Here is a 17,167-nt window from a genome sequence, read left to right on the forward strand (position 1 = left end):
ATATGTGAATTGAGCCTGAAGAGGTACAGCCCAGTTGGGGACTGTTGCAATTCGAATGAGAAATAATTGTGTTGCGATATTTGTTATAAAAAAAAGGAAAAAGGATGCAATTGTAATTTGGGAAGCAGTGTATGTGTTGTGAATCCATCTTGAAAACACTGGCTGTGCTAGCTAGAATAGAGACACTTCCTCTCAGAGAGGGCAGCCCACAATATTGGTATGTGGCTTTTTAAATATTCCTCACATAGTGTTACAGGGCCAAACTGGAAAAAGCCACTTACAACATAGAATTTAGCTATGTATCTTCTTTATTTTTATATGTTTGTGTGTGGTGTTTTTACTGAGAAGGCAGCACACAGAGCAGGGACACTTATCACCTCATACTAAGTCCTAGGCCTCTTCTGTACTATACATTTAAGGGAATATTATAGCACTTTTAACAATCAAGGTTTCCCACAAAGAATCCTGTGGTTTATTAAGGGTGCTGAGAGTTGTTAGGAGACAGTTTTTCCCCTCACAAAGCAACCATTGCCAGAGTGCTTTAACAATCAGCCCCTCTTCACTGGGAACTCTGGAAATTTTAGCTCTGAGACTGGGATAGAGATCTCCTAACAACTTTCAGCACCTTTAACTAACTACAGTTCAAAGGATTCTTTGGGATAAGCCATGACTGTTCAAAGTGCCCTGCCTCTTGGATCCTACAGAGCTGCAGCAGCAGCTGCAGACTGAGAACTGCCATTTTGATATGCTGGAATTGTGGGCCAGCAGGAATTTGGCCCATCAATTTATTATCTGCCCTTTACCATAAGCAGTGTTAGAAACTGAGATATGAAAGCTAGGAGCTAAATGGCACCTTAAACCTAGGTTATGGACGCAACAAGAGAATGTCTAGGCATGCTTTTTTATAACAAGAATACAAAGCTGAAAATGAATGAACTGTAGCCCAAATATTATGTTCATTTTTCACATGGTCTAGTCCTTCCTCTGCCCAACCCCCTAATATTCTTAAGAGGATCTCTTCTCCAGTCTTCAGAGAGTGGCTGGAAGTGGGGAGGCAGAAAAAGGTCCTCCTTTCCTTCCACTCTGCAGTTTTAATCTGAAATCTCAGGCGCCCGGAGCTTAGAAACTGCTCTCGCTAATGAAATTTCCTGTCACAAAATGCACCTAGAACAATGGGAGTTGACCATACAGTCCCACTGACCATAAGGTCCCAGGGCAGATTACAGCAATAAAATATACAATCATAAACTAAATAAAACAGTTACAACTGCAAAATAAGGAAAGGGTAAAAACTATTGTTACAAGGTGCACCTTATGGCGGCCTGATCCCTCTAATATAGTTGTCAGAGAACCACTATTATTGTTGAATGGTCACCATCTGTTCTGCTGATGGCATGTTAACATTAAAGTGAAGATTAAGAAATTGCAAAGTGGGCATATGCTGTACCTAAAACTGAGCTTGTTCCCCTTCAAATGAGAGACCTATAAAACCTAACATTTGGAATGGGGAAAAACTATTCTAAAGTTAGAATACAATAGAAAACCTTTCTTTGTGTGCAGATTATTTTTTAAAAAAAAACTTTTCTGCTGCCCCCCACTCCTCTTTGAGTAAGCTGTTAAAGTGAATGGAAATAACTTTAGCAATGTACCAGGAACCATCACTTGCAGAAAGTCTGCAGGGAGAGGCCTGCATTATCAGCTGCATTGTGAAGAAAGCAGACTTGTAGGTAAGCAGCCATTAAAGTATCTTTCTTTTGGCAATCGCTGCAAATCCTTTCAGAATAAAATATGGGAACAAAAGCACCCTTTCAAAAGCTCTGGTGCTCTTTTAGTTCCACAAAAGAGCCAGCATGGTGGTGTTCTGCACCAATTGAGCATTATGTTATTTCTTAGGTGCCCCCCCCTCTCTGTATTTTGAACATTTTAAATGTTCCCTTTAGGGAACTGTTAGCAACTGTTCAAACCTTAGCATCTATTATTGTGCATTGATTGGTTATACCTATGTAGAATATCTAATCCTATTTAGACCACATCTTGGAGACCTCTCACTGGCATTGTTTCTCTGCCACTCTGAGTTGCAACCTGGAGGGCCTGGCCTTGCATTGACTTTTTGCCACCTCTTTCATCTCAGCTAGATTCAACCATCTATTTAAGCCTTCTTAAAACTAACCATTTGATTATCTGCATTTAGAAGCTGCTTGCTGCTCAAGTTATCAATAGAGTTGATTTACATGAAAATATGGATTGGATGTGAGTTTTAGCTAAATGTGCAGACATACGGCCTAATGTGTGTTGAGGCGAGAACAGGTGCAGTGATTAGCCCAGTGGAGACTCTGAAACCCAGGGGTAAATGCACTCTCTCTTTAGATTCTCTCCAGGCTGCACCTCTCCATTGTCCTGCTCTGTGCTCTGCTTCAATGCTTTTGCCAGGCTGACATGTTCCCTCGAACTGTGATATGCCTCTTGCTTTCCTGGTCAGGGGGATAGATTTGTGCTTGTGTTATTGTGTGCGTGTAGAAACATCAGACGTCTGCTGAGAGTGGGATCTGAAGTTGCAACGACAGTTCCAACTTCTTTCAGTCACCTCTGAAAGAAGCTTAACGGGGCAATGTGCCGCACATTGGAACAATTGGGAGGCCAGGTGATTCAGCACCCTGGCATCTGTTTCAGTGATGCAAAGCTTTGCAGGCCTGGTGGCATGCATCTATCATTTCAGGGCAATGAGGCCTGGTTACAGGATAGCTACAGGGGCTTGTGTGATTGCTTGTAGATGTGAGTGGTTTGGTGGCAAGATGGCGAGGAGAGGCTGACTCAGATGGCAGAAAAAGGAATTGGGTTGGATTCTTAGTCTAAACTGGAACAAGGGTACCTGGGTAAAATGGTCCGGGGGGGGGATTTTGTCTGAAGGCCTAGATGGGGGCTAATGGGCCATATAACTCCCCCAATGGTGTCCTGGTGGGTTTGGCCTATTTGATCCTGCGTCATGGGGGGAATCCTTTATCTCTGGATTGACCCTGGTGGAGTAATCAACCAGCAAACGGGTTAGTTGGTTCAGGATCCATACCCAATGCCTATGCCAAAGCCTACTGGCATCTATAATCAATAAAGTTGTGGCCATTTTGATCCCAAGTTGTTGTGCAATGTCTTTAGTGCTGCTTTCACACCCTTTGCCCCTGGTAAGCCCTGCACCTGGGTCCTCAAGGTTGCTCATGAAGGAATGTGGCCTTTGGGCAGAAAAAGAGTCCTCACCCCCATGTAGAACAATCTGAGCTCCTTAGAGGAGGACTGAGATATATAATATCTACCAGCACCAATGAGACATAGATTGAATTCCTACTCCCTCACCTCTGGATTTTACAGGTGAGTGTAGTCACACAGAAAGTAAACCTGTTAGAGCAGGCTGAGCTAGAGATCTATATTAGTAGTGAAACCTGTACCTTTTATTTTGCTATATTGCTATGCTAACCTAGTCCACACATTAAGAATGGAATCAAGGGGTTAGAATAACTGATGACTTATAGCTTTCCTAGCTTTGATTTAATTTATTTAAGAGATTTCCTACTGCCCTGCACCATAAGGTTCCACGCTGGCTTGCAGCAATATGATCGTACAAGGGAAGGGACATTTCTCTGGGATGCAAATATGCTTGGGTAAAAAGTAAAAAGATACGGTGAAACAGAACAACAGGTTTGTTTTTAAATGGCAGTTGTTTTGGAGCTTTCTAATGAAAGAAAGAGAAGGGAAGTATGTGAAAAATGAAACCAACCATTTTGTGTGAAAACTCTGTGGCAAGTTCAAACAAAACTGGCCTGCACAAAGGGTGGCAGGGACCTCATTAACACATTTGTCTCAGACCTCGAAAAAAAACCCCCTTAAGACAGCCTTAGAACTGCTGTTCATTTTGAAATAGTCACTTACGTAACGAAAGCAAGCAGACACACACTTCATTATCTTCTTGCTGATTTGGAGCAGCAGGTGGCTTAGGCTCGCTGTGGAGTAGCAATTTTTATATTGCTCCTCAGCAAATAACTTGGCATTAAGAGTTTTATGCTGCACCGAGGAGTAACATTAGCATTAGCATTAATGAATGCTAATAGGGCACTTTGCCCTGAGAAAACTGCCTATTTGCATTCATGTAGCCAAGTACAAGGTCAGTGCACATAATGTCCAGGATTGTGACAGAAACTAGTAAATTAAAAGCTGAGCCAGAAACAGTTCTACACTTGTCTTTAAGTGCACTGCAGTCATGCAAAGTCAGAAAGAGAGAAGCGTCTAGCCCTACTTGCGGGCACAATATATACATATATATCTCTTTACCTTCTTTTTTTTCTTTTAGGTCACAGTCCTAGCGTATTGTAACATTTTGAGGTGGATTTCCTAGCTCTCCAGATGGAATTGAAATATTAGCTACCCACATTTACAGAAGTGTGAGAGACACCAGATCATATGCTCAGATCATTCAATTTCTCTTAAGGCAGAGAATACAGCCTTGGCTGCAATATCCATCAGGTATATGCACTCACCTGTGATTAACCTTACTTGGCCATTAAATGTCACAATTCTTGAGTACACATGAAGCTGAAAGAATATACATTTGTCAGTAAAAAGGTGACTGAATGAAAGACGTGAAATGACATTTTTCGTGGGGGTGGGAGTTGTATCTTGACTGTGAAGGAAAATTGCTTTTTCTGTAAATCTTAGGCCTAACGGAATAAAACACACATTTCTTTCCAGTTGGGAAGCCATTCTCATCGACATAATGAAGGCATTGTAAAGCTGTGACTTTTTGCAAACTCTGAGAGAAAACCAATCTGCAATCTTGACAGATATGATCTTTTCCAAGATGCGCTATTCATTTACAGCAGCAGGAGACCTCAGTTAATTTACGACGGGGACAGCAGACAGTGAACTCTCCAGCTCAGCCTAGGTGGCAATGTCCCAGTCTGAATTTATGTACTGGTTATTTTTTTATTTTTTTAAAAAAGATTTATATTAAGCTTTTCTTTCATTCCAAGAGTACATTAAAATTCTAATGGAAAACCATTTGTATGCATTTGTTGGGTTGCTATTTATTGCCCGGCAAAGAAAAAGGAAAGGAGTTGGGGGGAGGGACGCTCCAAAAGTTTGCAAACAGTAAAGTTTTAAAGATGGAAACTAGTATAGAAGATGCAGGGGTAGGAAGTGAGAATCTAGCAGGAAAATATCTGCTGTGACCTGCTGAAATGGTCATCATGCTGTGAGTAATAGTTTGGAAGTGCTGTCCCCAGAGCCCGAGCAACAGTAGCCAATGCCATTTTAGGCAGCTGCTATCAGAGTGATTTCCATTCTGCAATAAAGTGACAGAAATGGCCTAGTCTAAAGGCTCATTCACACATCAAAGTTTGTTACACACTGAGTGCAATTTCAAGGAATGACCTCCACATGTGAATGAGTCATCACCACACATTTATTCATTACGTTTATATCCAGCCTTTCAGCCATCTGGGCATTGCACTTAATAGACCCCGATCTGCTTAGCTTCCATAAGGTTATTACATCATTTGTCTTTGCTTCAGGCCATGCCCTGGACAGTAGCACAAATAGTACTTCCATATAATACTTTTCAGCGGGATCATCAAGTGGTGATAGGAAATTGTGTACCTGTGAAACAATCCTAAGTGCTAAGGAACAAAATTTCTATCTTTCCCAAACATGATTGACATATGTGTGCAACAGGAGCAGGAAACCTGATTTTAAGAAATTGTATTAAATTAAAGTAATTTGTTTTGATTTGTAATAATTTTTTTTTGGGGGGGGGGGTTTAAAAAATCAGCAGGAATCAGGCATGTCTGGATTGTGGCCTTCACATTTTACAAGCCTCCTAGTACTCATCTTCATAGCAACTCCATTAAATTTGTGATTCTTATTTTCCCATTTGGCCCTTGGAAAATGGAAGGCTTTGTCATGTGTTATAGTTTCAAGGAATATATTGTTATGAGCTTGGTGTGGGAGGAAGTAGGCTGTATGCAGAGACCCTCCTAATCCCCGGATCCAGCAAGTGTTATATTTTAAGGCAGGCTAGCTTCCTGTTGAGGTGGTCGCCTGGGCGATGGGCCATTAAGGGAACCAAGGAAGTGAATCTGTGTGAGATGGCAAATGGAAGGACAAAAGGCCAGAGGAGAGAGTTGAGTGATGTGAGCCAGAAACTGGAAGAAAAAGCAGCAAGCTGGAAAGAGTGTTAAAGCAGTGTTTGATTTCGGCTGGGATCGAAGGCTGTGGGACCCCTGGAATCTCAGACTGCTTGAAGATTGGAGTGGTGTGCAACACTATGCTATAGATTTGCCTTTTATAGTTGTTGGCATTCAAAACTCATATGCATTGTGGTTGGTTGTGGCTTTTTATTCTTATGTATATATAATGGAAATGGTGTTGGAAGCTGAGAAGGATATTAGACCCTTCCCTAGGTTTGTTTCCATGATGTGTACAAAGTGAAAAAAGAAACAAATATACTTTAAACATTACATTTAAAGAGGTACATGTTGTAGCTTAGCAACATTTTGACAAACATAACGTGTGCACCACTAGCTTAGGTGGGTTTTTTAAAGGGCCAGACAAATTCATAAGTTTAGGTTTTACAAAGATATATTAGCTGTGGAACCTCCATGTGCAGTGACAGTATCTCAGTACCAGTTGCTTGAGACAAACAGGGACACCATTATCCCATGCCTCCTTTGTGAGCTCCCGGTGTTGACTTTTTCTGTGGTTTTGGAAACTGATCTGGTGATGCAGTGTCCAGGCTGCTGCTTGTCAGCTCTTGTGATTTTATGGCAAATGAAAATTCTAATTTCTGAGACACTGAGAGCTGTGCTGTGTGATCCTTCATGAGATTTCTGGACCTTCCTCTGTTAAAAATCTCCCTTGATTGGATAGCTCAGCATCTTTGACCAAGAAGGGATTTGTCTGAGCTTGAACTGTAGATCATGTTCATGTAGAACAGGCACGTCCAACTCCCAAGAGACTGTGATCTACAGCCAGTATAAAAAAATTGGCCAGGATCTACCCATTGTCATTGGAGGGAGCAGTAGCGTGTGTGGGGTAGGTGGATGGGTGTGTGGAAGGGGAGGATTGCCTGGAGTTGTTGAGCTTTTTGGGGGAGGATTCACCATAGTTGTTGAGCTTTTTGGGGGAGGATTCACCATAGTTGTTGAGCTTTTTTGTATGTACATGTTGAGCTTTTTTGTATGTACATACATGTCCAAAGACATTTTGCTACATGAGGCAGAAAACCTAACTAGCATGTGCTATGGCAGTAAAAGTATAACAACAACGTATGGTTTGCTTCCTTTTAATGATATCCCAAAATCAGCTGCCTGAGCCAGGCTGCTTTGTCTAATGGAAAGGTTGACCCGTGATGCATTCAAGTTTCTCAGTACATAGATAGGATCCCTTTTGGGCTTCAAATCTCAGACAAGCCATGCCTAGAAGTGGGTGGCTGGTTATACCTGTGGTGTCATAGTCCCAGATTCAAACCCTGGCATCGCAGTGACACCACAATGAAGCTATGTTTTAGGTAGGGCTGGTGAAGATTCCTCCACCCTGAACCGTTAGAGAGCTGCTGCTTATATAAGAGGGCTTAGTGGTCTGACTCAATACAAGGCAGCTTTCTCTGTTCCTATGAATTACAAGTAAACATTAACAAGAACCTCAGAATTAAAATCATTCAATAAGTGGGTGGGTTGTATTCAGAAATTCAGAATTTCTCACCGAGTGAGAAAATGGAATTTATTTTCATCCTTCAGTTTGGACTCCTTCAAGAATACATTTTACACACACACCCCACACCCCAAACCACCACCAGTCACTGTAAGCTGTTAAAAAACCTTTGTGTTTCAACATAGTAGCCCCTCTCTTATTCTGCTGGTCCTTTTCTTTAGAAATGACTTTTGACAAAGGGCTTAGTAACAGGAAGGTTAATTTTCTGTTTGTATTCTGAACACTATTTGACAATAGAAAAAGTTAGAAAACAAATATTGGAGGGGGAGGAGGCAAAAAGAACGTGTACACTGGTACCTTGGGTTAAGTACTTAATTTGTTCTGGAGGTCCATTCTTAACCTGAAACTGTTCTTAACCTGAAGCACCACTTTAGCTAATGAGGCCTCCTGCTGCCGCGCCGCCGGAGCACAATTTCTGTTCTCATCCTGAAGCAAAGTTCTTAACCTGAAGCACTATTTCTGGGTTAGCGGAGTCTGTAACCTGAAGCGTATGTAACCTGAAGTGTATGTAACCTGAGGTACCACTGTATGTTCTTCAGGCAGATGTGTCTTTGTTGGCAACGTGGATAAAAATCTCTCTGTTACTGCGGGGAACAGGAGATGGGAACTGGTTTATCCACTGTTGAGATGGATAGATATAAAATATTTGATTAAAAGTATTGCTAATTATTATAGCTCTGCTATCCAACCATTTCCTTGTCAGTAATTTTGTTACACTTTAATAGTCAGTCAATGACTCTTTTCATTTGCTCTTGAGGCATTAGTGAGTCTGGCTCTGATAATGCGTTACCTAATCTTATCTATCTATCTATCTGGGATTTTTATGAAACCTGCACATAAAACCCTGGAAAGTGCTTAACTGTGTCTCTTCATAGATTAAAGCAATGTCCTTCGTCTTTCCTGTACCAGTTTAAGTCAAGTGAGTGGCCTTGCTGCAATTTGGAATAGACTTGTGTGAAGTCCAGAAGTAATCCTCATGTAGGGTGTGCAAAATTGGACTTTTTGTACTTAAGGGAAGGACAAAAGACATAGGGGGGAAATCTTTTGAGTTTAGACTTCTCAACATCTGAAGAAATTACAGTATGTTTTGGAGCATTTGCCTGTTATTTTCAAAACCAGGGAACATTAGGAGGGGGGTGCTTGTTCACTTTTTAAATTTGTATGCGTACCATTGTGCAAAGTGTAGTAGTTAATATTGTCTCATCTGCTAGGAGGCTGTCCTTAAAGACTTTTTCAAAGACAAGAGCTGGTCAAAAATGGGAAATCTTACCTTATAGGTGTGGTCTGGCGTCTATTTGGAGTGTTGCAGGCACAACTGAAGAGGCTGTGTGTTTGTCCAATAAAGACTCTTTTCTCTCCTGTAAACCACATTTGATGTGTATGCAAATAAAAAATAGGCTCCTCTGGATTTGAAAGTTCTTTTGCAGGATAGCAGTGGGTTGTTTCCAAAGTGATACTCAGTCAGGATAATATTTTCTAGATGCAATGTGGAAAGCGTTTATTTAAGGGCTGGTGTGAAAGAATGTGTGTTTTAAACCTTTTACAAATGCTGTTACTGCCTTCAGGATGCAGTCTGCAAATCTAAGGCTGAAATCACACATGCATTTTCAGGTGGTTTAATTATCTTTCTCCACATAAGTTAATTCATCTTATCACTGTTCAAGTTATGCATCCCCCTCTTTAAATGTCACAACCCCTCCAGCTAGTGTGTTCTGGCCCGTACTGCCCTGTAACTCTTTTCAGATGCAATTCCATCGTGACCTAATGGACCTCCTTACTGACAGTGTGAGAATGGATTTCTTTCTGAATTATTTGCCCACCTAGCCCACTGAAGTCACATCATCATCATCATCGTTTCTAATGAAACTGACAAAGTAAGGTAAAAGACCTGTCAATTTTACTTAATGATTTCCTTCCTTTCCCCTACACTCCCTCTCAGATACTGGTGAAATTCTTGTCATTTGGTGTCTTGTGCATTTTGAAAATTAGAGCAGTATTATGTGCCCCAGTGGTGGACCACATGAATCCCCTTATGAAGAGGAAAAAACCAACAAAACATGCTGGTGAAATAGTTTAAGCTTCCTTTGACCTTGCCTCACCAGAGAGAGGACACAATGTTGATGGGGGACCCTCAACAGTTCCCAGGATTCTTTTGGGGGAAGCCATGACTGTTAAAGCAGTGTAAGAGTGCTTTAAATGTATGGTGTAGATTGTTAGTTATTGGTTTTGCAATCTCCTACATGTTTTCTGTTGCAGCCTGTGTGTCTTCTATTTCATTCTCCCCTTTTACCCCCCACTCTTGTTTTATGCAAATTGTTTTCCATTCTGATGTGGACAGTAACTGTGAGCAGTAGGTTCTTCTCTCTCTAATTGGAAGAACTGGAAAAGAAGCAATTCTGTGAGGTGAAAAGCATGTTTTTGAAAGCTTGGTTGTTGATTCTGTTTTAGAAAGAGAGAGAATGAGTCAGGGTCACCTTTATGCTATCGCCATTGGCTTCTGCTCTGTGGAAGCATCTCTCTGCTAATGTGAATTATGCTTTCTGAGGGCCCTGGTTACTGGGAAGTATTTCCCACAGAGTGGTGCGCATAATGCTCAGTGCTTTATTTTAATTATTAAAATGCAATACTGCAAAATAATCATTACTGTATTGCTTCAGAAACACTTACCAAAGATGTGGTCCTGGCAAAGTAAGTTCCATTCACTCACTTTAATGGATGGTTGCTGTAACCGGGGGGATGGGGGCAGTGAGAGGAAGACTGCAGTTCAGGCCAAGCTGAGCTTTTGGTGGGAGGGCACAATATTGATTTGACTATTGATTCTGCACAGAACATTTTTGCTTTCTATTTTTCAGAACAAAATCCCCACCTTCCTCTTGACAGATCAGATGTCACTTTATTTTTCTTTACTTGAAATAATACCGAATGCAGGTTGTTGACAGCTTTAAGCTTTTGCACAGTCAGCATGACAGGGAGGAATGGCATAGACATGAGCAAAAGTCAAATGGTCTCCCAGGAGCTCCAACCCATTAAAGCAATTGCTGGGAGAGAAAATGAATGCTCAAAACATCTGCAGCTTTCCTTAGCTTCAGTTTACAGTCTGGTCTAAAAGTTTTGTTTTGAACCCTTATGCTTTATTAAGTGTCCCTAACCCATGTTGGGAACTAGGTTTGAATGTGCTAAGAAAATGTTTCCTGTTGCTCCAATCAAAACTAAATTCTGTGCTCAGATCTGTACGACTTGTGCTCAGATCTGTACAAGTTGTGTCCCATCAAGTCTTTCACAGCAGTGCAGGAGCTCAGTGAACCTTCTGTTTTTGCTGTCTGCCTGCAACTTAAAAAATATGGTAGGATAGTGGTACCTCGGGTTACAGACGCTTCAGGTTACAGACTCCTCTAACTCAGAAATAGTACCTTAGGTTAAGAACTTTGCTTCAGGATGAGAACAGAAATCGTGCTCCGGCGGCACGGCGGCAGCGGGAGGCCCCATTAGCTAAAGTGGTACCTCAGGTTAAGAACAGTTTCAGGTTAAGAACGGACCTCCAGAACGAATTAAGTTCTTAACCAGAGGTACCACTGTACATTTGCCACAATGTACAGCTAGTAGGCTGTATTCAGTGTGGGTTACAGGGGATCTGACTTGCATAATCATCAATTCTTCAATGACAAATCTGATGCGTGTGTCCCAGAATATGAAAGGGGCACAATATAGCCATTGGTATGAGAATTACGGACACAGGGGGGAAGGAAGTAGCCACTGTGGCACTCTCAGAGGGAAAGGGAGATGCACAGGGCGAGACACAGAAGGTTAGTGTCCCACGGCCAGTGTTACCATGATGTAGAAATTTCTGTAGATCTGGGAAATGCCATTCTTCTTGAAAATTAGCTGAAATGTTAGCTTATGTGCAGAGTGCAGGATTCACTTGTCTGCAAGCAGCAGGTCATAATAAAATATTATTGTGTTAAGTGTGGAACAGTGTTGTAGGTCACATCCCATTGATAACCTATTGCTAAATGTTTTGTATGTAAGCTTCTGTATCTAATCTTGGCATAAACTGTGTCAGAACAGCCTCAGAAATGTGGAGGAGGCTGCAGAATTCTGTGACCCCTTTCCCAATTGCCATTATTTCTGCTGGTAACATCTTTCACTCTTCTAAAATGAGTCTACTCTGTACCATGTTGCTACAATCCATGGATAGTAAATTCTGAATAGGGATGTTGAGGACTGTGTGGAATAATAAATGGCATCTAAAGAAATTGCACCAAGTATCTTGTAAATGTACTCCGTTTATAATACGATACTGTGCAAGTGGTTTTTGTGAACTATCTCTTTTTCAGCACTGTTTGAATGAGCTGCTATGTTAGAAAGTAAGCAATAACCTCTTGAGCCATTTTTATTATTGACCAATATTATTTCTGATTGATTATTTCATCTACATAGGAGCAAACTGATCTATACAATCTTCAAATGGTTAAATGAGCATACACCTTACCTTTGATGAAAGCGAATTGTGCAGCATGCCAGCTTGACAACATAATGAACAGGTAAGAAACCTGTTTGCATTATATATTTAGAATATTGTCATTGTTAGCAGACATCACTTGTGAATAATTCATCTCCAATGATGAAACATATTTTGGAAGGTATTCTTGAGCAGCTACTTCTTCACTTTAAAGTAGCCTCTGTGTGGCCTTTTCTCCTAGGTTGCCACTTTTCTAAATGGGCAAAGAAAGCATCTATTTAACAACTCTGTAGTAGGTAGAAACCACCAGATGACTTCTTTGCATCATGGAGATAAAGTGATGCGAAGAGGTTTACCTGTTGAGACCCACCTGTCATACAGGTGTTAAAGGCATGGAAAAGCCCGTGTCAGTTAAAAAGATAAGGAATGGTGCCAGTAGTTTTAAATTCATTGAACAAAACATCACAGCTTCCCTCAAGATTGTGGGGGCATCGTGTTCACTCAGCACACAAAGTGTTGTGCACCTTGACATATGCAGTCCTTCATCCACATAGCTCATTTGCTGCTATTGTAATTGTTATGTGAATAATATTTGTGTCATAATATTACAGGTTACTCCCCGGCATACCTGCAGTTTGGTGTGTTTTTTATAAAAAGAATACTTGGAATGGATTCTTGTGCAAATATTTAGAGAAGAGGAGTAGGGTTTATGCCCATAGCAATGTCTCACTAACCTATGAACCTGTATTTTTTAAAAATTAAAGAAATAGGAACATACATTTATTTGCTTCAAAAATACACTGCCCTAACAAGGTCCCCAAAGTGGTTTACATAAAAGAAGAATATAAAGCCAAACAAAAAACTAAAACTAAAACATTAGAACCAAAATGGAACAGTTAAAATAACCTTCAGTCATATATTTAAAGGCACGTGGACTGCTTTCACTGCCTGTCTAAATGCCATCAGGGATGAGGCTAGCCTCATAATGGCTCTCAGACTTTTGCTTTCAAAAAGGAATTTACAGGATTTTTGCACAGAGGATAAATATTGGCTGAGGCATATGTGGACTGATCTTAACAGACATGACATGTGTAACTAGTGTGTATATTTTAGGGCTGCTTGATTTTTATACTATATATACACGACTGACCTCAGTACTAAACATAGACAGATCAAATTCTGTAACCTGACTTTAAATAATGAATTCATGTTTCCTAAAAAGCGATCTTACTATACCTAACCTCTGTAGGTCTTATTGGGAGATGATAAAAAAGAAGACGAGTCTGTCATGAGTTTCAGCAGTTTTATCTCCATGTACAGTTTCCCTATTCTGATTCTGCTTGATGTGGAAGCTGAATAACGAAATGTAATTAAACTAATCCACATAACAGAGCAGTGTCTCCTTAGGTTTGAATAAAGAGGTTGTAAAAAGACAGCTTTAGCCTCAAGTGTTCCTGCTCTTGCCTGTAGACCACGGGCGTTTTTCAGACTTTGCCCTCCCCACCAATCTGTGTAGGACAGAAGAACAACTATTACACACTAAGCTTTTCCATCTGAATGAAAATGTCTCTCTGCCACTGCTGTTCGTTTTGTATTGTTTTAAAATTTATCTTCAGTTATTTTTTGTATTGTTTTAAAAATCATTTGCAGCTGTTTTTATTTTATGTCATTCTATAGGTCAGGGCTGAGAACTCTTTCACCCTCTAGATGCTACCGGACTACAACTCCCATCTTGCCTAGCCATTGTCTATTCTGGCTGGGCTGATGAAAATTGGAATTCAACAACATCTGGAAGGCCAAAGTTTTCCCAGCCCTGCTTTAGATGTAGGTCCCTTCATGGGATGTGAAGATCTAGAGAGAAGGAAAATAAGTCCAAAAGAAATGTATGAAACCATGAGAGAGAGAGAGAGAGAGAGAGAGAGAGAGAGAGAATTAATATACTTTCCCCTCCCATCCCTGGGAAAGCAATGCACAATGTGGAACATTCAAGGACTATTTGTGTTAAACTGTATTGATTGCTTTGTGAGTAAAAATACAGTTGACGCCAGCACCCCCCTCCTTTCCTCAGCCGCACTGGATCACTCCTCCTTGGAGTGTTCCCATGACAGTCATGGTTTGTGTTTTTATTAGTTCGATTTACTCAATAAATAAATGGAAAAAATAAAACAACATGATTATCAGGGAGTGAATATCTACAACATTTGCAGACTCCAGCAATAAGCAACCTTTAGCTTAAGTGACCACTTAAATGTAACACTGATGATATTTCCAGGACAATTTTGCCTGACCTTTGCTTAGACCTTTCTCTGCTGTAAACATTGGGTCACAAAAAAATTGCTTGTACTTGTTCTGCTGTATATAAGCTGCCCTAGAATACTCGGCTCCTTATAGGGATGTTGATAAACTTAGCAATCTTTGCTTTATGTTTATATAGTAAAACCTATTTGTAGAGCCATAGTGTGACCTGCTGCTCTCCCATGGATGGTTAACTCAATAATCTAGGTGTCTGCAATTTCACACTTAATTTTAGTTTTGACATGTGGCATATAACTCAGCACTCTTGGAGCAGGGGCCCTTCAAAACCCAGGTTTGGCTCAATTTGTTAGCTAAGAAAGAGTGATCCGGAAATGGAGTTTGTCATGTCTGCTCACAAACAACAATACTTTCCTAAAGTATTGCACATACAGTGATACCTTGGTTTGCAACCGTTTTGGATTACAACCGTTTTGGATTACAACCACAGCAAACCCTGAAGTGTGTGTCCCTTTTTTGGGATTACAACCAATTTTTGGGGGGAGGCCCCATCGGCAAAAGCGCACCTTGGGTTACAACCTGTTTTGGTTTACAACCAGACCTCCAGAATGGATTATGGTTGTAAACCCAGATATCACTGTAATACATAGTCCAGAACCACTATTGTTGTGAGGATTCTTGTAAAATCCAGAAACTGCAGCAGCATGTCCATGCAGAAGGTCTCAGGTTCAATCCCTGGCTTTTCTGGGTAAACCCTGCCTGAAATCTTAGAGTACTGCTGGCCAGTCAGTGCAGCGTAAATACTAAATTTGAGAGACCAATGGCCTGACTTGGTGTAAGGCAGCTTCCTATGTTCCATGTGTGAGATGGGCTTCTACTTGACTCTAGTTCTCATCTTCGGATCATGCAGTTCTAAACTCCTACTCTGTGACTCTAAGATAAGGTACTAGATCCATATGTAAGATGAAAAGTAGGAAAGCGGAATGGAGAAGCTCCCAATTGGAGGGACATTCAGCAGCTGGTTAGTTGCCCTGTCCTCCTGCAAAGGAGGAATAAACAAACCTGTATCCTAACTGGTACTATAACTGTGACTATGGGGACAAGGCAGTCAGATTGTTTGGCAATGAACAGGAGTAGAGAGTGTGCTACTGGGATTGCCTCAGTGTACCACTAATACCCATATCCAAACTGCAGCTTGGATGGTGTACCTTTTTGGAATTTGTATATGCTGAAGCCCCCGGGGTATGAGGGCTGCCTGAGTTCACCAAGTCTTTGAAATATATCTCCTAACAATGTGCCCCAGGACAATGCTTATGTAGTCTCCCCATTCTTCAGTTCTGCAAATCTGTCAGTGGCCAGGGGAGGGAGCACTAAGTGTCTGCTGGTTCAGGGTAGCAAAGTGGTGGACAGACCATGCACTCTACTGCAGATAAAGCTCTGTGCTTGCATCACTAATTTGACAGAGTACCTTTTGGTGCAGGCCTCCCTCAGGTCAAAGCCCTCTTGCCTCTGTTCTAGACAGGGCCAAAGAGCCTATTAAAACTCAATGAAATAACTAATAAAAGGACAGAGCCAGGGTGACTAATTGGATTTACTGCACTTAGTTCAATTGCATTTTGTGTTTTAAATCCGAAGCTATTAAAAAATCCCTTAAACTTTCATCATTCTGCCTATCAGCTTGCTGGAAAAAGAAAAAGAAATCCTTCCTTTGAGTTTTCTGCACGCTCCTAATCAGAATGTGCCATGTGAGATGCACCCAGTTGCGTTTGAGCAGCATGCTAAAGCTGTACTTTAATCAGTGGTTGATGCTGTTTTCCCCTTTGAAGATCAGCTTTTTCTCCCACTCTGGAGGAGTCAACACAAATCAGAAACTTCACACACGATTCCACTGAGTGGCAGGAATCGAACAATCACAGCCTGGAAAGGAGACTTAAGAGGCAGGCCTCAGTCCGAATGCCATTTGCCAAAAAGGGTGTGTGTGGAATACTCAAGCTTCAGATGCTCTTGCTTCTGGGTGCAAAATGTTGTTTTCCAGTGTCGGAGAGCTGTGATGATGGCCTATTTATTTAACAATTTTTGTGCCACTTCATCACAGCTGCCTCTAAGCAGTGCACAGGGGACCCCAATACAATAAGACTAAAAACAAGTTAAACCTATAAAATCAGAATTCAGATTAAAAAGTATGCTGAAATAAAAAGTCTTCAGTGACTTCAAGATAGAGGGAGCCTGTCTGATCTCAACTGGATGGAAGCGCCACAGAATTGGACCCACAAAACTGAACACACTGCTCCTTGTGGATACGATTCATGGATATGAAACAGGAGGGAAGCGCTAACAGTGACTTCCCTCAAGACCTCAGCAATTAGGCATTAAGAGATCAGGCAGTCCCTGAGGTTTCCTGGACCCAAGGTCTTAAGGGCTTTGTAACATAATACAAGAACTTTAAACTTGGCCCAGCAGTATATGGGCAGCCAGGGCAAGCTTTTGGCCACTGGAGGGATGGTCTGTCTCCATCGACATTCTAGCTGTGGTGTTTTGCACCAGCTGGAACCTTGGACCAGGCTCAGGGGTAGCCCCGCATAGATCATGTTGCAATAATTGAGCCTTGAGGTTACCAATCCATGAATCCCTGTGGCCAGACTATCCCTATACAAGAATGGCCATAACTGGAGTACAAGTCATAGCTAATAGAAGTCATGGAGG

At 41.2% G+C, this 17,167-nt stretch overlaps 1 long non-coding RNA gene across 4 annotated transcripts in view; it reads left to right on the plus strand.

The window, feature by feature from the left end:
- Window positions 1–223: 223 nt before the first annotated feature.
- Window positions 224–17,167, plus strand: part of LOC308485774 — a 72,253-nt gene continuing 55,309 nt past the window's right edge. For 3 of the 4 annotated variants that reach the window (XR_013990757.1, XR_013990758.1, XR_013990759.1), the window contains exons 1-3: window positions 2,269–3,360; window positions 4,337–4,509; window positions 12,190–12,293. This is a non-coding gene — a long non-coding RNA (uncharacterized lncRNA). Of the gene's footprint in view, window positions 1,728–2,268; window positions 3,361–4,336; window positions 4,510–12,189; window positions 12,294–17,167 lie in introns of those variants that run through there. The other variant, XR_013990756.1, reaches the window with a different exon arrangement.

This window comes from Podarcis pityusensis, assembly GCF_964106645.2.
Source record: "Podarcis pityusensis genome assembly, chromosome: 9".
Lineage (NCBI taxonomy): Eukaryota > Metazoa > Chordata > Lepidosauria > Squamata > Lacertidae > Podarcis > Podarcis pityusensis.